A 21,386-nucleotide genomic window follows, 5' to 3' on the forward strand; every position below is an offset into this window, starting at 1 on the left:
TTGTGACTATTTTAAAATGCATTTAAGATCCAGCTAACAGTTATGGAATGGATGCATAATATATGTTCATTGGACAACAGTATGTGGAGATACATATCTCTATAAAGAAGTTTTAAGAGTGCTTCAGTGCTTCATCTCTAGAGAGAAAGCAAGTTGGAATAGCTTTGACTGGAATACGAGATTGAGCCAAGTAAATGATATCATGAAATGGTCAAGACAAAGGACTCCAATTCCTCAGTGAATACCATAAACAAGGTACTTCAGCCCTTGTCTCATTAGCTTCCTTATCTAAAAAACAGAGATTATAATGGTACTTACTTTTAAAGAATTCCTGTGAAGTAAACATATTAACCCATGTAAGTAATTAGGAGTGTAGCAAACCCATTATTTGAGAATTTAAAGCTTTCTGAAATCTTAACGCAAGATTGGGAGGACAGTAACTAGAGTACTGATCAAATGCAGGTTTTAAAAGATGTATTTTTTTTTAAATGCATGCTTTATGCATGTGAATGAGCGAGATGTAATAGTGGGTTTAGCAAATGTTGCAGCCTTAAGATAAAAGACCAGGCAGTTGATAAGGGTAGGGAAATAAAACTGTTCAAGGTCTAGGATTTAGGAGAAGCACCATGAAAATCTCAGTGAAACTGTGGGTTAGAATAAATAATATCTTGGAAGACCTAAAACCTCTGAGATCTTGCCTCACTAGATCTACCCCTGTAAAAGAAGTTCCTGATTGATATGAAGGAGGTTTCATTCTTCTCTGCCCAAGAGGCCTCAGTGTTGATGGGGAGGGATAGCACTTATGTTTTGGCCACATTTGAGATGTAGCTGGGGAAAGCGAGGCCCCGAAGACACTGTAGTAGAGTCAGTTTTCAACAGTAGGTGTGATTTGGAGCCTCGTCTGAGCAGGACAGCAGATGAACCGGACTGAAACAGACTGTGAGTCAGCAGGCATGGCCAAGTGACAGATATGCACAATATGATATAAGAACTAAGGAAGTGAATCAGATAAATGACATGATCTCATGCGAGTTTTAGAAAAATCTCTCTGGCAGCTGTGTGGAGGACAGAATGGTGAGAGGTCAACCAGAGACAGGGGGACTAGATAGGGACCTGTTGTAAGACACACTGATGGCCAGGACTAGGACAGCAGCCAAGGGTTCTCTAGATCAGGGGTCAGGAAACCACTGCTCACAGGCCCAATCCAGCCTACCATCTGTTTTTAAAAATAAAGCTTTATTGGAATACAGCCATATTTATTTATGCATTGTCTCTAAATGCTGTAATGCTGCAATGGCAGAGTTTCATAGTTAGGAACAAGATCACACGGCTTGCAATGCTTAAAATATTTACTCTCTGGCCTTTTAGAGAAGGAGTTTCCTGATCTCTGCTCTAGATGGATGCCCCCAAAGGTAGGTCTCTTGCTTCTGCTCAGGCGACTTTCTGGGCCAGTCTACATGACTTTATTCCTCAGTAAAACATTCTCAATTCCCTGAACTGCTCTGCTATTGTAGCTGGCAATCACCACATGGTTCTCGCCCTGAATGTGTAGACTACAGCATGAAATCTTTCATGTCAGAGAGAAAAAGAAAAAGGACACAGATACAGATCACCGAAAGAAACCAAAAGCAAAATAACAGAAGAAGAATGTGTCGTGTGCTTTTGCTGCTGTTCGGAGCCAAAGGGCTAAAAATGCAGTATTGTTTCTTGTCCAAGACTTGCTTCCACTTGACCTAAAGATTATTATCATATGTTTCATGTTATTGAAAGAAGTTTCTCTACAGTAAAAGTGTCCCCTCAGGCAGTCTAACATGTGACTAGACATGAACTAGTTCCACACTTTCCCCAAAATAACAGAGCAGAGGAAGCAAGATATAAAGTACTCTTTAGGTTAAAATACTCTCATCAAGGCTTTCTGGTGCTACAAAACAGTAATAGTCCTGTCCTCGTGGTGGGGTTGCAGCGGAAGGAAGACCTTCACGTTCTATTTCATCAGCCCACTAAATATTTTCTATTCTAAATATTCTATATTTATATTTTACTTTTCTATTTTGTATGTATGTCTATACGTATGTACATATGTATGTGTGTGAAGGCATTTAGGCAAGGGCAAGGTTTAACACAGGGTTCACCTGGCCCCTCAACGTATCTTGAATCTGAGTTTGACAACCTCCATATCCAGCAAGTATAAGTGTCTTCTCTGAGTGCCTCTCTCTTTTCTCACTGTCTGTCTTTATCTGTTTCTTTCTCGCTCCCTCTCTGTCTCTCTCTCATCAGACCACCATCCTTAAAATGGCAAATCTCACCTATACCAACCCCATTCTTGTCGGCACCCCCATTCTTCCTCACTGCTTTATTTTATTCTGAAGGATTTACCACAACTTAATGTATGGTATTTGTTTACTATCTGTGTTTCCTCAGTATGACACATATTCCATGAAGACAGAGGTTTTTCTCCACTGTGTCCCCTAGGTGCCTGCCTTATAAAAAGTGTGCAATAAATATCTGTTGAATGGCTGAATGAATGACCTACAAGAGCATGTGTCTGTTACTCACACGTGATATCCATGGCTTCGACTTTGCTTTTCAATTATTTATGTACATGTCTTCTCTGCTCTCAGAAAATAAGTTCCTTGAGGACAGGAATCAGACGATTTCCATCTTTATGCCACCATTATCCAGGAAATTGCACGCAAATAGTAGTATGCTCAGTTAATGTTTTGCTAAATGAATCAAGATTTTCACACATATATGGTGTGAAAACTGGCCCGAGTGTGTTCTTAGTTATTTCTTTGTAAAAATGGGTTGTAGAAGAATAAATTAAATTAGAAATGATAATCTGCAGCTTGAAAGCTCAAATATTTTAATAACCTTGATATATATTTTTTTCCACCCAGAATTTCGTATTTTGATTCTCTTAGGCTGAGAGCCTACCAAATTAAAAGGCCAGATTGATGCCTATCAAACTCCGTCTCTGGAAAGAAAAGCTGCTCTGAGCTGTTCACTCCTTGCCATGGTAGGATACCCTAAGTATGAAGGATGAGATGGGACTCTCTTGTGTAAAAATAGGTCCGCTGTCTTCTCATCCTCCTCTGATGTTCAGTTACTCCTGTAGCTAAATATTTATTCTCAGCATTTCTTTAGCCTTTACGTGTGTCCCTCTGTGCAGTTTATACTCTTAGATTCTCTTTTTCTCACTTGCTAATTTTCCAGTTCTGTATTACCAAAACTTTAACATTAGTTATAAATTGTTGAAAGACTACTCTTTCAGTAAGCTCTGTGTTAGTCAAGAAACTATTGGGTTGGCCAAAAATTTCCTTTGGTTTTTAAGTCAAAATAAAAGACACATTTTTCATTTTCACCAAGAACTTTATACCCTTTTGTTCCACTACCTTCTGTCATTTTTCAGGCAACTTCATAATTCCACCTTCCCAAAGCTTTTTATCTTTTTGAGGAAAGAACTCTTCCAGGTGCCTTTTACAGTCTTCCAGGGAATTGAAATTTTTTCCATTAAGAGAATTCTATAAACACCGAAATAAATGGAAATCTGAAGGTACAATGTCTGATGAATAAGGCGGATGAATCATAACTTCCCAACCAAGCTGTAACAGTTTTTGCCTGGTCATCAAAGAAACATGTCGTCTTGCATTATCCTGATGGAAGATTATGCATTTTCTGTTGACTACTTCTGGATGCTTTTTATCGAGTGCTACTTTCAGTTGGTCTAATTGGGCGCAGTACTTGTTGGAATTAATCGTTTGGTTTTCCAGAAGGAGCTCATAATAGAGGACTCCCTTCCAATCCCACAATATACACGACATCACCTTCTTTGGATGAAGACCGGCCTTTGGTGTGGTTGGTGGTGGTTCATTTCACTTGCCCCACAGTCTCTTCCGTTCCACATTATTGTACAGTAGCCACTTTTCATTGCCTGTCACAATTTGTTTTAAAAATGGATGTTTTTGTTACATTTGAGTAGAGAATCACATGTGGAAATATGGTCAAGAAGGGTTTTTTTGCTTAACTTATGTGGAACCAAAACCTCAAAGCGATTAACATAACCAAGCTGGGCAAATGATTTTCAACGCTTGATTTGGATATTTTGAGTATGTCGGCTATCTCCCAAGTGTTATAACGTTGATTGTTCTTCTCAGTTAATGTCTCTATTTGATCGTTATCAACTTCAACTGGTCTACCTGACCATGGAGCACCGTCCAGTGAGAAATCTCCAGCACAAAAGTTCGCAAACCACTTTTGACACGTTCGATCAGTCACAGCACCTTCTCCATACACCACACAAATCTTTTTTACGTTTCAGTTGCGTTTTTACTTTCTTGAAATAATAAAGCATAATATGCTGAAAATGTTCCTTTTTTTCTTCTATCTTCAATATTAGAATGGCTACACAAAAATTCACCAATTTTGATTTTTTTTTTAAATGCATGCTGATATGACAGCTGTCACAATACAATCTAACAAAATTGTTTTGAATGAAGTTAAAGACAACTAAGCACTACTGAAGCCATCTTACAAAAAAAAAAGGAATGAACTTTTTGGCCAACCCTATACATTCTGTGTGTCCAATTATGTTTGCGAACACTGGGTGGTAAGTGGCACTTGGAATTGATGAACAAATTTATTGACTTTTCTTTAAACCACTATGATTTTAGCAGTATCTTTAAGGTTTTGTCATAAATGTCTTAAACCATTTTCACACTTTCTGGACAAAAAATTGTGCCTAATATTAACTATTTGATAGCTGACCCTTTGTATGAAAAACAGAAGTATTAGACCCCTAAGCGTGCCACAAGTTTCACTTCATTAATTTTTATTTTATTGATTTTTAATCTTTTTCAAAAATTTGGCACACAATAGCTAAAGTCAAAGAAAAGGAATTGGTAACAACAGCATTTCCCCCCAACGAGCCTAATAAACCATCACCTAATCTCTTTAGTTTCTATTTGTTTCTTCCTTGAAACTTTTATAGTTTTGCCAAAATTGGTTCCTTTTGCCACTTCCAAATTGTTTTATTTTAGGCATGTCATTTAACCTTTCTGGGTTACATTGTTCTCAAAAAGAGACACTCAGAGGACTATATAATGTCTAATAAACACTACAGCTCTAGAATTTTACCATGATTCTGCTGTTTATTTATCACTCTTTTACTATGTTGTTTACATGTGCCATGGACACCCACATGTGCACACACACACAGGCCAGCACACACACGCACACACACACAGTAAGAAGGGGTAATGAACTTGCAAACTCAGTTCAATGAGGTAGGCATCAATGAGATTCACTTCCTGCTGAGATTCTATTAGCTTCCTTTAATTATTCTAATCTTTTGTTTACTTGAAATTGCTTTTCCCTTTATTCTTCTCCAGTGACTATATATACTTCTTGTAAATAATAAGGTCTTCAGATTCAAATTTCTCATACTTCATTAAAACAAAAAAAATATGAATAGTGTACATTGTAAAAGACTCATTTAGGTCAGTATTGATTTTTTCTCAAATATTTGGCATATAAAATAGTAATAGAACCTGTTACTATTCAAATTAACTTATTCTAAATGGAGCATTCCCATAATTTTGTTTGGCAAGATAAAAAAATTAATTATAATTTTGAACACTCTTATTTTAAATAGGATCTTGAGCCACAGTCTAGGTCAGAGACAAGAAAAAAAAAGGAATTTTATATCTACCTTTGCTATCAGCACTAGATTTTTAGAAACAAGTGAGAGATCACAGAGCAGGGAGGTAGGATCAGGAAGGTAATAATCTGCCATTTCCAGGCTGAAAGGTGACCCTTTTAATGATGTATTTGTTAACTTAAGTGACAGAGGCCATAGAGCTAAGAATGGTTCTAATGACGTATTATGCTGATGAATGGTCCACCTGGTTCCTTGCCCCTTACTCCTTTTAAACCTGGCAGATGTGGCCACTAAACCAACTCCTTTTATATTCAACCCCTACCCTGTGTACTGAAAAATTCTAGTTGGGAAGCAGGGAATATTAAGAGCATTAGTGAAGTATTTATCCAGTTTAGTGTCAAGTTAGACTAGCTATATTCTTGATCATCCAGTTGTTATGTTCCTACCTTCTTGGATTAGCATCCCATTCATCATCCGTTCTTGCATCTTACCTCCTGCTGGCCTACCATTTCTAAGGTTCTGACATATTTCCTTGATAAGACCTCTGATGCCCATTTTTTTTTCTGTATGTGCCTCTCTCCTATTTCAATCTGTGTTCATGTACCTCTACCAATTCTTTCTCTTTTGTACATATGTTAAACCAGCCAACTTAGCACTTATTAACTCCTCAGACCTTGCCCAGATTCACAAGCCTGCATTGGCCTTAGCTTATGGTACTACATTCATCCATTCCCACCCCCTCCCCACCCCACCAAGTCTTTAAAGGTCTTTGGCTGTATTTATACCCTAGAATTCCAAGTGACCCAACATCTCTGATAGGACCCCTGGTTCTTATTTTTTTTCTGATTTGGCTTATCTGCCAACATGAAAGGAAGTCAGTTATGTGACCAAAAATGTGCACAAATAGTTGGACACTTATGAGAGATCAAAGTAGAGTAAGGAAACAATAATCTTTCTTTCCCACCAGGAGTTTGCAAGGGCTGGTGTTTTCAGGATCTCCCTTTTGTTCTCTAATGTCTCTCTCTTCTTTTATGCTCTCTATGAACAGTCATATTCAACTGCTTTTCTCTCCCAATCTCTTAGATTCCAGCTCTCCCACTTACTTAATTGTGTGGACTTAGGTATGGTACTTAAGCTCTCTGTGCCTAAGTGTCATGATCTATAAAATGTGATAAAACTCATACCTGCTTCATAATGTTTCTGTGAGGGTTCAGTGAATGAATTCAAGTAATATACTTAGAAAGGTGCTTAGAACATAGTAAGTACTGGTGAGCGTTCACTGATGTTAATATAGGAAAAAGGCACACTTACTTTTGCCCCAGTAAAATATCTGGGTTTCAAACTCATAGAATCTCTTAGACATTTACACTATCTCTAATCATTGTTTAACTAAGATAAGTCTTCTGTTTAAATCTATCATAATGTGTAGGCTCATAAAGACTAATTTCCACAGTTCGGCCTCAGAGTGGTGTTACAATTAAAGAGAAAAATAAGATAGGTTAACCTCCCATAGAGGTGGAGAAGCCAATAGAGAGCACCTAAAATAATGTGTCAAATGCACATATAAAATATTTTATGTTACTGTCTGCACTGGAAGGAAATAGGTAAAACCTTTGGACTCAGAAATGATTAGAAAGCTTGAATCCAGAGAGGTAAGTTGGCCTTGAACCTGTATTTGCCCAGTTGCATATGCTGATTCCTAGGGCCTCAAAACTTGCGGTTTGACAGGCATCAAGGAGATGGGAGGTAAAGCCAGTGCCCTTGAAAGATGGAAGTCAGAAAAGGGAACATAAATGCATAAATTAGAAAAAAAAAATTCTCATCAGCAGTCCACCCCGCTACCAATTTTCATGAAAAATGCAAATTATAAGATGTTTATTTAAAGTAACTAAACTTATATTTTTTGAGATTCATCAATATGTAGTAAAACAATAAAGAAACAAAGGGAATGATTAATTAAATGATTAAATGATTCAAGGAAGTGGTTTCCTGCAAGGTGTATGTGTGTGGAAGGTGACATAAGCAAGGCAGAGCATACAACGAGGCTCAAGTATATCAATCAAATGTTCTAGTTCTTAAGAAGAGTAGTGAGTTCACAAGTGTTTGTTTCAATAGCACTGTTTAAAATTTCTCTCTTGACATATGTTACATTTGTCTTTTATATAAAATAATAATAAAACAGAAAAATAAAGAGCTAATAGCATAAGTAATTTCAAAATAGTACAAATCTTTTCAATTTTTATGAAAAATCCTGAAGTAATATTCAGAGCCACACTAATCCCACCCGCCTGCTTCTATGAATCCCTATCAATAGTGGAGAGGAAACTGAAGGAGGGTCAGTCAAAGATGCAGAGAGGCCAATTACAAGCTAAGTCAAAGCCCACAGCAGCTATTGTACTGTCCACTCTTCCATCTCCAATACCCCTCCAACACCCAGATTTTCTCTGAATTGCTCTCCCTTACCCATCCATCTCTTTTTAAAGTATATATTTAAACTGATTTCAGTAAGAAAAAAATCCTTCCTCTTTCCAAGGTGGAGGGTAGGGGAGAATTGTCTTTGTTAAAAACAGGATTCACTTATGAACATTCCCAGGTGAATGATTATTTCTTTTATCCCAATTCATGTATTTAATAAATGAAATATTTACTAACAGCTACCACACATCAGATGCTGTTATATGTACTAGAGATAGACTGGTAAACAAAATAGAGTCCCTGTCTATATGGATTTTATAATCTAGTGGCTAAGATATACAAGGTAAAACAAAACCCCACAAATGCATACGTGTTTGGGGATTAAGAATAGCCAGAGTAAGGGGGTGCGGACCAACAAGGGCAGCTATTTTAGGTATACGTTGATAAGAAAATTATTTTCTTTTCTGAGGAAGAGATTTTTAGACTGAAATCTCAGTAAGTGAGGAAACAACTTCTAGATACTTCTAGATTGAGCGTTACAAGGTGCAAATGCCCTAGGATAGGAACTTCCTTAACCTATTCAAGAAGTAGTAAGAAAGCCCTTATTGCTGCAGACAGGTATGTGAGCAAAGGACAGAGAGCCAGGGGATGAGGCCATCGTGGTCTTGCAGGGTATTTTAGCCCAAGGCAAGGACCATGAAGTTTATTATAAGGGCCATGAAAAGCCACTGAATAATTTTGAGCAAGGAAGTTACAGATCAAGTTTTATATTTCAAAGGCTGACATGTGGGGAATAAACTGAAGAAGGCTTGGGGAAGCCACAGGGAGACTACTTTAGGAGCAATAGTAGAAGTCTAGGCAAGAAAGAACAACACTTTGGGCAATGGTGTAGCAGTAGAATTTGTCCGAATTGTTCTGATTCTGGATCTATTTTGAAGGTGGCATATATAATATTTTTGCTATGGGTTACAAGAAAAAGAGAGGAAGCAAGGATAAAGGCAAATTTTGTTATGAGTGTCAGGGTCAGAAGTGATGAAATTTGCTGAAATAAGGAACACTGAGAAAGAAGCATGCTGAGGACACAGGGGTCAAGAGATCGGTTGTGATACGTAAAGTCTGAGCCAAAAGGAGCTACCACTGCACAAATCTGAAGTTTGGGGTCAAACCTGGGCTGAAGAGAGAATGTGGGGAATCGTGAGAACTGAATTGTACTTTAGCTAGACACAGACCTGGATGAGATCATCTAATGAGGGATTACAGATAATTAAAGGTAAGGCAATATGTACATAGGTCAGAAAAATGAGGATGCTAGCACAAAAGAGACTGAGAACAAGTAGACAGTGAGATCAGAGGAAAATTAAGAGGGTGCGGGGTCCTGAAGCCAAGCGAAAAGTTTCATGATGGTTTCATTATGTCAAAAACATCTTAGAGGCTAAGGAAGATGAAGACTGATAATTGACCACCAATTTTAACAATGATAAAATCATTGGTGACCTTGACAAATGGGTTTCAGTGTTGTGCATGGACAAGCACCTGAGTAGAGTGGTTTCATGAAAAATAAGTTGAGGAAGGGAAGACAGTGAGTGCAGACAACTCTCCCAGTAGGGTCTACAGATTGCTGCTGCTGGCGGCAGGAGGGAAGAGCGGATGCCGCAGCAGAGAAGAGAAATCGCAGGAGCAACAACTTTCAGTAAGAAAAATGGGATGCGTACCAGGTCACAAATGGAGAGACTGGCCTTAGACAGGAGTAGAAGTGCTCATTCATGGTGAAAGGGGGAAAACTGAATGCATGGATACAGACACAGAGGGATGGAGGGAGTGGGGAGAAATGAAGGAGCACTTGTCTGAATGCTGCCACATTCTTAATGAAAGAAAATTCAAGGTCATCAGCTGGAAGTGAGAATAGGTGAATGGGATGATGGAATTTGAAGAGAGAGAATAAAGTATGAAATAGATAGAGGGAGAAACATTAAATAGGGAAAGGTAGTAGAGTTGCTGGTCAGGGTAAGAGCCCACGTAAGGATCATGGCCATAAATTTAAGGTGAGACCAGTCAGCATGGCTTTGTGTTGCTCTCTGACAAGCAGTTAAGGGGTTAACTGGGGAAGAGCTGAAAACTGGACTTAACTACATCAGTATTTGCCAGGCAAGGGAGCTGAGTGTGGACACACAGGAGTATGTGACGGAAAGTGGGGCTGCATCTGGGAGAGGAAAGAAGTAGGGATGCTAAAGGAGCTACAGGTGCTGAGAACTAAAGAGATTCAATAAATTAGATAAAGTGCATACTTCTTGCAAAACTAATGCTGCAGTTTTGATTTTACATATGAATATTTTGTATATCTGGAAATTTTTCATTCACATAAGTATTTTTCTCTTCTATAAAAGAGAAATAAGGATTTAATTACTTCATGTTTCCATATTCATTACATCTGTCTACCCCAAACTGGAAAGTAGCATAACCTTAAGCCCAACAAGGATTCTGGTGAAATCAACCATGACATTTGGGATAATATAAAGGTTAAGACTGAGTATTTGTGTGGGGTCTCTATGTGAAGCTAAGGGAGATTCTGACAGCCTTGACTATGCATGAAGAACTGATGGTTAAAGTCACCCAAAGTTAACTTGCATAAATGGGAAATTGTTTTTCCTCGGGGGACTAAGAAACCAGACAATAAAAACTTGACTTAATCCTTGGACTGGATAGAAAAATAAACTCTGAGTATATAATGGCATTTATATTCACTTACTTGGATTTGTCAAGAAACCCATCTCTTCTGGACTATTATCTGGGTCTGATGCTGAGCTTATATAGACACATATAAAACTAAGAAAGAAACAAAAGAAAAATAAACACATACATAAACCACTTTTCTTACTCAACGCTGTTGCTTCTGAAACAAAAAGGGAAAATATCTGATAGAGTAGAACTACTTAGGATTTCTCCACTAGTGTATCATCACGGAGCCCCAGTGAATACCAGGGAATAAACAGCATCTAGAAAAGTAAGCACATACAAGAAATCCCTGTGGGACTGCTAGAAAAAATCATGTGGGGAATGATACCACAGGAAACCTGAGCTGGAGCATAAGCTGGTAAAACTGGGGACAATGACCTTAAATCCTTGAGAAATTAAGGTTGTATTAGAACTATAAATGAAATTTTGGTTAAATCATGTTTGTGCTAAGTCATTAAGAAGAGGCAAGTTAAAACAAACAGAAACGTGGAGGACAAGACGTACTAGGTTGGCAGAGTGTGATGCAGGAAAGAAATTCAAGGACATATGCTATGCGTGAGTTAGTTATAAAATTAAATTAGAATTCAAAAATTTCTCTCTTAGGTATGTACCAAAAGAAACGTGTGAAATTCATCCAAAGACATGCAAAATAATTTTCACAGCATCACCATCCAAATGCCTATCAACTTTTGAATGCATAAATTGTGATATACTCATAAAACACAATATTATACAGCAATGAGAGTGAATAAGCTACAATTTCTGCAACAATGGGGATTAATTTTACAAATACAATGTTAGGTAGAAGATATTAGACACAAAAGGTACATCCAGGGCTTCCCTGGTGGCGCAGTGGTTGAGAATCTGCCTGCTAATGCAGGGGACACGGGTTCGAGCCCTGGTCTGGGAAGATCCCACATGCCACGGAGCAGCTGGGCCCGTGAGCCACAATTGCTGAGCCTGCGCGTCTGGAGCCTGTGCCCCGCGACGGGAGGGGCCGCGATAGAGAAAGGCCCGCGCACCGCGATGAAGAGCGGTCCCCGCACCGCGATGAAGAGTGGCCCCCGCTTGCCGCAACTGGAGAAAGCCCTCGCACGAACCGAAGACCCAACACAGCCAAAAATAAATATAAATAAATAAATAAATAAATAAGAAAATCCTTTAAAAAAAAAAAAAAAAAAAAGGTACATCCATTTATATAAACTTCAAAATTAGGCAAAACTTATCTATGCTGTTAAAAATAAGAACAGTAGTTACCCTTGGTGGGGGGGTAATGACTTAAAGGGGCATGAGAGTGGGGAACTTCTGATATGCTGGTAATGCTTACTTTGTGAAAATCCATTTACTTTTTTTCTTTGTGAAAAGAAAAATCGACACTTACAACTGTATTTTTTGTGTGTGCATATTAGCCCCTCAGTAAAGAGTTCAAAGAATAAAGGTTCTGATTAAACTGGTAAACAGCAGCCTGTTGTAGCAGAAAGTTTAGGACGTGTTTTGATGTAGGACCATAAACTGCTTTAGAGAAACCACTGAGGGCACAGAGGGTAGGGAAACTAGCCCCTCTGAACCAAACAAGAAGTGAGATCCTGCCACCGAGTTAAAAATAAAAAGCTCGGTTTAATCAAATAATTTTCAAATGTGCTGAATCAGAATGAGGTAAACAATTCTTCAGAATTGAAAGCACTGAAATAAACAAACTCATACAATTAACAACCTGGCAGTGATGTTATCCAAATGAAAAAGTAATCTGCCAAGGAATGCCTGACCAAGCAACAATGAGCATATAGATGGAGCACTGGTGTCCTGAAAAGCAGATGATGTATCCGTCAGTTTATGTGACACGGACTTTCTGAGCTACCCGATAAAATGACTCATTTATAAAGGAATAATCAGAAGAGAGGGGAGGAGGACCCCTAGGAGACTAGTAAGAGATTGCTAATCTGTGAAGTGGGCACTGATCCAAGAATCTTCAGTAAATGCCTCTGGCATACTGATTCCATTCTAAAAAATGCCTGGTGAATTAAAGAACCCTTAAGGAAAGACTAAAGTTAATTACAAGATGGAGTAACTTCTAAGTACCCACTGTATTGATGCCATTTTTAATCAATTGGGGCTGGTAAATACTCTTTGAAGAATCTCTCTGGTGGGATTTTCTTTTTGCAAGGTAGCCAGTTTGTAGCAAAATAAAACCAAGATAGGAGGTCTTCTTAAGGGAGAAAGCACTGTTCTTTTCCATTTTCTTGGACTATAAAGGGTGCATATAAGCAAAAGAAATGACCCAGTGTTCAATTTCATTGCACTGGTATGTCACATGCACACACCTCAAGCAAAACACATTGATGTAAACAGGTGAACATAAATTTCACATTGTAATACCCTATAAATGATGACGCAGATACAGTATTAAATCTTTACTCTCATATTCAGGCTAAGCATCTGCATGACCTCTCATGTCTCAGTAATTGCTGAAAGACCACAGCCCCTTAAAGACCAATGCAACGATGTCTCCATGTGCCAGCCTTTGATCCTCCCCAGGTTGCACAAGATCCCACAATACGTATGACCTTTTTCAGCATGATGGAACTAGGCAATGTCTTCCAGCTTGGCTGTGCTGGGAAGGAGGATTGCCAGATAAATACAGGATGCTCAATTAAGTTTGACGTACAGATAAATAATTTTTAGTATAAGTGTGTCCTGTGCAATATTTGGGCATAATTATACCCCCCAAAAATCCAATTCAAATTTAACTGGGCATCCTATATTTTTATGCTAAATCTAACAACTCTACTGAGAAGAGTTCAGACAAACCCATATCTAAGAGCCAAACCAACCAACCAGGTCAGGGAAGTAATGGAGGGCAATGTAAGACCTACCTCACACTTACGTCCATTCTCTACCAGCTACAAGTGGAAGTGGAATTTAATGCTAAGCTCTTGCTAAGTACGTGTGATTTGGTGATTTGGTAAAACACCTTTCTCATGTGTATTCATTATTTGTTGGCAAATTTGAGAGGGAGAAGAGCTGAAATGTCAATTGAGGCTTCATCTTTCCTCAGGCATAAATTGTCAAAACAGATCAAGTATTGTCACAAATATAGATGGCCCTCCATATTCATGTGTTCTGCATTCACAGATTCAGCCAACCACGGATTGAAAATATTCACAAACTTTTCCAGAAAGTTCCAAAAAGCAAAACTTGAATTTGTACTCACTGGCAACTATTTACATAGCATTTACAGTAAGTACTATAAGTAATCTGGAGATGATTTAAAGTGTAGGGGAAGATGTGCTTAGGTTATATGCAAATACTACACCATTTTATATAAGAGATTTGAGCGAATTTTGGTATTCTGGGGGCTGGAGATGTGGGGGAGGGATGTCCTTGAAGCAATCCCTCAAAGGATAACAAAGAACAACTGTATTGTTGAAACCGATTGGAGAGGAATTTCCAATACTGCTAAATATCTGGTAGTGAAAACAATGAAAGGGGTCTGATGGAATTATTATTTGGGTCTCCAGAATTAAACGAAATTACTGGGAGGCACTAAGAAATACCTGAATAACATAGGCATATTAATATCAATGTCACTTAAGTTTTTAAAGATTTAAATTCACACTTTATTTTTAACATTTTGTTGTTGTTTCTAGCATAATTTATATGGTGAAAAAAAAACTAGTTGGGAAAAACCATTATTTTTCCCCCTTTGTAGTTCTTGATTTTTATAATTTTTTACTATGATAGGACTATAAAGGAAAGAGCATGATTTTAACAAGCCAACCCAGTAATGTACAAATGAGTGTCATTTCCTTCAAATAAAGGAGAATGTAATATATTTTAATAATGTTCCCATTATTCAGAATTCTTCAAGTGGAATCACCATAGAACCCATATGAAGTTCTTTTGATTAGTCCTTTTTAAAAAAATTTTTTTTTTTTATTGAAGTATAGTTGATTTATGTTTCAGGCATATAGCAAAGTGATTCAGTTATACATACGTGTGTGTGTATATATATATATATTCTTTTTCAGATTCTTCTCCATTATAGGTTATTAAAAGATATTGAATATAGTTTCCTGTGCTATACATTAGGTCCTTGTTGCTTATCTATTTTATATATAGTAGTATGTATCTGTTAATTCCCAATTTATCCCTCTCCCTCTTTCCCCTCTGGTAACCATAAGTTTTCTATGTCTGTGAGTCTCTTTCTGTTTTGGAAATAAGTCGATTTGTATCTCTTTTTAAGATATCACATATATGTGATATATGATATTTGTCTTTCTCTGTCTGAATTACTTCACTTAGTTAGATAATCTCTAGGTCCATCCATGTTGCTGCAAATGACATTATTTCACTCTTTTTTATGGCTGAGTAATATTCCATTGTGAGAGTGTATGTGTGTGTACATATAAAAGATGTTTTATATATATATGGATATATATCTTTAACCATTCATCTGTCGATGGAATTTTATGTTGCTTCCATGTCTTGGCTATTGTAAATAGTGCTGCCATGAACACTGGGGTGCATGAGTCTTTTCAAGTTGGAGTTTTCTCCAGATATATGCTCAGGAGTGGGATTGTTGAATCATATGGTAACTTTATTTTTATTTTTTAGAAACCTCCATACTGTTCTCTATACTGGCTGCACCAATTTACATTCCCACCAATAGTGTAGGAGGGTTCCCCTTTCTCCACATGTTCTCCAGCAGTTATTACTTGTAGACTTTCTAATTATGGCCATTCTGACTGATTGGTGTGAGGTGATACCTCACTGTGGTTTTGATTTGCATTTCTCTAACAATTAGCAATGTTAAGCGGCTTTTCATGTGCCTTTTGGCTATCTGTATGTCTTCTTTGGAAAAATGTCTATTTAGGTATTCTGCCCATTTTTTTGACTGGGTTGTTTGGTTTTCTTTGATATTGAGCCATATGAGCTGTTTGTATATTTTGGAAATTAATTCCTTGTTGGTCATATCATTTGCAAATATTTTCTTGCATTCCATAGTTTTTTGTTTTGTTTTTTTTAATGGTTTCCTTTGCTGTGCAAAAGCTTTTAAGTTTAATTAGGTCCCACGTTTATATTTGTTTTTGTTTCCATTACTGTATGAAGTGGATCAAAAAAGATATTGCTGTGATTTATGTCAAAGACTGTCCTGCCTATGTTTTCCTCTAGGAGTTTTATAGTATTTGGTTTTACAGTTATGTCTTTAATCCATTTTGAGTTTAGTTTTTTATATGGTGCTAGAGAATGTTCTAATTTCATTCATTTACATGTAGCTGTCCAGTTTTCCCAGCACAACTTATTGAAGAGGCTGTCTTTTCTCCATTGTATATTTTTGCCTCCTTTGTCATAGATTAATTGATCATAATGTGTGGGTTTATTTCTGGGCTCTCTACCTGGTCCATTGACCTATAAGTCTGTTTTTGTGCCAGTACCATACTGTTTTGAGTACTGAAGCTTTGTAGTATAGTCTGAAGTCAGAGAGCATGAGTCTTTGAGATCCATTATTCTTCCTCAAGATTGTTTTGGGTATTAGCGGTTTTTGTGTTTCCATATAAATTTAAATTTTTTTTGTTCCAGTTCTGTGAAAAATGCCATTGGTAATTTGATAGGGATTGCACTGAATCTGTAGATTACCTTGAGTAGTATGGTAAGTTTAACAATATTGATTCTTCCAATCCAAGAACACAGTATATCTTTTCATCTGTTTGTGTCATCTTCCAGTTTCTTTCATCAGTGTCTTACAGTTTTTGAACAGGTCCTTTGCCTCCTTAGGCAGATTTATCCATAGGTATTTTATTCTTTTTGATGCAATAGTAAACGGGATTGTGTCCTTAATTTCTCTTTCTGATCTTTCATTGTTAGTGTATAGAAATGCAACAGATTTCTGTATATTAATTTTGTATCCTGCAACTTTATTGAATTCACTGATGAGCTCTAGTAGTTTTCTGGTGGTGTCTTCAGGATTTTCTAAGTATAGTAACATGTCATCTGTAAACAGTGACAGTTTTACTTCTTCCTTTCCAATTTGGATTCCTTTTACTTCCTTTTCTTCTCTGATTGCTGTGACTAGGACTCCCAAAATTATGTTGAATAAAAGCAATGAGGGTAGGCATCCTTGTCTTGTTCCTGATCTTAGAGGAAATTCTCCCAGCTTTTCACTGTTGAGTATGATGTTAACTGTGGGTTTGTCATATATGGCCTTTATTGTGTTGAGGAATGTTCCTCTGTGCCCACTTTCTAGACAGTTTTTATCATAAATTGATGGTCAATTTTATCAGAAGCTTTTCCTGCATCTACTGAGGTAATAATATGTTTTTTGTTAATGTGGTATATTACACTCATTGATTTGCAGATATTGAAAAATCGTTACATTCCTGGGATAAATCCCACTTGGTCATAGTGTATGATCCTTTAAATGCAGTGCTGGAGTCAGTTTGCTATTATTTGGTTGAGGGGTTTTGCATCTATGTTGATCAGTAATACTGGCCTGTAGTTTTCTTTTTTTTGTAATATCTTTGGTTTTGGTATCAGAGTGAAGGTGCCCTCATAGAATGAATTTGGAAGTGTTCTTCTGAAATTTTTTGTGAGAGTTTCAGAAGGATAGGAGTTAACTCTTCTCTAAATGTTTGGTAGAATTTACTTGTGAAGCCATCTGGTCCCAGGCTTTTATTTGTTGGAGTTTTTAAAATTACTGATTCAATTTCAGTACTGGTAATTGGTCTGTTCATATTTTCTATTTCTTCCTGGTTGAGTCTTGGGAGAGTGCACTTTTCTAAGAATTTGTCCATTTCTTCTAGGTTGTCCATTTTATTAGCATATAGCTGCTTGTAGTAGCATACTTTCTCCATTTAAGAGAATATTTTATTTAAGGAATAACTATGTCATTTGGAATTATGCCTGGAAAATAGTGTTTAATCTAGCTGGGTAATACTGTGTTTGGCTAAAAATATTTGGTTACAGACTTCTCTGGTGGGGCAGTGGTTAAGAATCCACCTGCCAATGCAGGGGACATGGGTTTGAGCCCTGGTCCAGGAAGATCCCACATGCTGTGGAGCAACTAAGCCTGTGTGCCACAACTACTGAGCCTGTGCTCTAGAGCCTGTGAGCCACAAATACTGAGCCTGTGCACCACAACTACTGAGCCCGCGTGCCACAACTACTGAAGCCTGCATGCCTAGAGCCTGTGCTCTGCAACAAGAGAAGCCACAGCAATGAGAAGCCTGTGCACTGCAAAGAAGAGTAGCCCCCGCTCACCGCAACTAGAGAAAGCCTGCACACAGCAATGAAGACCCAACGCAGACCAAAATTAATTAATTAATTAATTAAAAAAAGAAAAAAAACTTGGTTACAAAGAAATTATATTTGGGTAGGTATCTGACTCTAAATAGCAATGTCAAGATATAGGTGCATGATGTCATTATTTTAAATATGATATGATAATTAACTTTGAAGGAATGGGCATGTATGATTTTCAGGGTGTCTCATACCTATATTAGTCAATAACTCTAGAAACTGATTTATTTTGGCTATCACTGAAGCAAACACTTAAGTCAGAAATCACCTGGGAATCCTGAAAATCATTAGTGGAGGGCCACAGTGAGAGGCAATCAATAAGGTGGTTCACATAATACATACATGAAGGAAATGTTACCTTCTCCATGGGTTAATTTCTCTGGTCTTTAGAGTTGAATGGTACTGGATGCCATGGTAACGTCTAGAAGTGCATATTGCACATGATAGGAGTAACAAATATTTGCCAGATTTTGACAATAGAACTGCAGAGTCTGAAGAGGAGCAGCCTAAATACAGTTTTGCAAACCTAAAGAATCCATAAGTCAGGAGGAAAACCCTAAAGTGTCAGATATTAATTTATCAGTAGAACTCTCTATGGAATTTTATTCTTGATCTGATGAGAAAAATTAGACTGAAAATATGAAGCTCAGGAGAGTGTCTGGTCATTATTAAGAAAAGAAAAAAATGGGAAGAAAAAGTAAAGTTAGGAGTTCAAAGTTCTGTTGAAGGATGAATTGTGTGACAAGGAACTTGTGCTCAAAGATATTCCTATCTTGAAAAAAAAATATTTCTATGACTTACTATTACTCTGACTTGATTTATTTCGGGGAAACCTTTTTCCTAATAAACTTTATATTTTAGAGCAGTTTTAGATTTACTGAAATATTGCACAGAAAGTAGAGTTCCCATATGGTTCCCTCCCCCAACACTAATACAGTTTCTCCTGTCACTGAGATCTTGCATTTGTGTGATGTGTTTGTTACAACTCAAGAACCAATAGTGATATATTATTATTAACTAAAGTCCACAGTTCATTACGGATCACTCTTTGTGTTGCACAGTTCTATAGGCTTTGACAAATGCATAATGCCACATATCCACCACTACAGCATCAAACAGAATAGTTTTACTGCCTCCAAAATGTCCTGTGCTCCATCTGTTCATCTCACTCCCTCTCCCTCTAAACCCTTGGCAACCACTGATCATTTTACTGTCTCTATACTTTTGCTCTTTCCAGAATGTCTTACTGGAATCATACAATATGTAGCCTTTTAAGAATGCCTTCTTTCACTTAGCCATATGCATTTAAGTTTCTTCCATGTGTTCTGCCAGCTCATTTCATTTTACTGTTGAGTAATATTCTGTTGTCTATATGTACCACAATTTGCTTATCAATTTATCTTATTGAAAGACATCTTGGTTACTTGATTTGTTTTTTAACTACAATGGTGATTTCTTTTAAAACCTAATCTCAAGAAATCATCTCATGCTCTGGAACTTTTTGGGCATTTCTTTTCTTGGATATCATCTTTGCTTGGCTACCACTTATAAGGAATTTTAATGGTCCAGAATACAGGCCTGAAATTTATAGTAGTGAGAGATGTTATTACATTTTGTTTCTGCCACACTCCCAGCCTCTCTACCAGATTCTTAGACGCATACAATCGGTGAAGGAATCTTTCCTTGTTATCTCCTTTATTTACTGATTCTGCCCCACTTTCCCATCCTTACCATCTCTCAGTTGGACTATAATTATTGTATTCCAATTGGGTTCTCTCATTCTGTTCAAGCAGTATTGTCCACACCTCTCCCAGTGCCCTGCCTAACATGCCAAGTATCATCCTTCCTGGTATAAAATTCTGCAGAGCCACTCTATTGCCTTCAGGATAAAATTCCAAACTTTAAACACAACATCAAAGTCCTTTCCGATCAGGCAATGCCTCCTCATCATCTTATTATCCTTTGCTTCTGCAATTCTGAACTACATTTTGTTCCTCAGCTAAACTTCCCTGCTTTTCACTTACTGCTCTGCTCCTGAATATTTCCCCTCTTTCTCATCTCTTCACTTTCTAGCACTTGCTACCAACACAGATGTCTCCTCCAGGAAGCACTCCTTGGATCCACTACAGTGTTTTACTTTTTTTGTTTATGTAAAAATGTATTTATCTTTAGCCTTACTAGACCTAATTCCTTGAGAAAAGAAACTGTGAAATGTTTATATTCCCAGTGCCTACCCAATAAATTTGACACCCATGTATAAATTTTTAAATAAAATTACTTTTCATGCTCCTAAAGTCGTGTGGGAGCTTAATAGTTCACCAAACAACAACAACAACAATAATCAGATTTCTAATCAATGCAAACTGCTTTTGTGATATTCAGGGATAGTTCATTTTTATATTTTTATTTAGTTCTCACAATACCACCCGTAAAGTATGCATTGGTTGCCTGTCTTACAAACCTACCTATAGCATCTTAAAAGGATTATTTTTTTGTCACGTAACAAGAAGCCCAGGTGCAGGACATCCAGGCTTGGTATAGTAGCGCCAAGATGCCATCAGCGTCCCAGGCTATTTAATCTTTCTGTTCTGCAATCCATAGTGCATGGTTTTCCTCCTCCTGGTCACAAAATGGCTGCTCCATATACATCTTCCATCTCCTTTTCCAGCATAAAAAAGTGATGAGGAGAGTGAGGGATGGAATCCATAGAAGGAAAGAAAACTTCTAAATAAATTCCCAGAATATTTCTTTTTAAATCTCACAGGACAGAACTGGGCGAAATAATTCCCCTAGCTGCAAGGAAGTTGGCAAATGTAACTAATCATGATAACATTTGGAGCAAAGTCAGATCTCTAATAATTTGGAAAAGAGGAATGTGATTACTGGCTAAGCAATTAGCAGTGTCTGGCACAAGAGATTAAGCAATATTGTTGTCCTAAGAGTAACCAAAAGAAGTTAATTGCTCCACCAGTCCAAATGATGTGTAGATAACTAGAACCTAGGTGTCTAGACAGAGCCATCATATGTTTAATTAATGAAAGGTGGTATCCATGGGTTCGTATACTATAGATGTTAGTCCATTATAAACCCACCACTGTTTTCTTCTATAGGGAGAGTCCTTAATAGGATAATAGATTGAGGCATCAATTGATGTTTCAATGGTCTCTTTTTTTAGGACTGAGAAAAGCTTAATTTTGAAAGTAAAATTCCCACCTCCATCTACCAAATGTTAGAAGAGTCCTTTATCATCCATCCCAGGAGCTGTCTAGAGTCTTAGAGCTAGGAG

The sequence above is a fragment of the Balaenoptera acutorostrata genome, chromosome 12 (assembly GCF_949987535.1).
Source record: "Balaenoptera acutorostrata chromosome 12, mBalAcu1.1, whole genome shotgun sequence".
NCBI lineage: Eukaryota > Metazoa > Chordata > Mammalia > Artiodactyla > Balaenopteridae > Balaenoptera > Balaenoptera acutorostrata.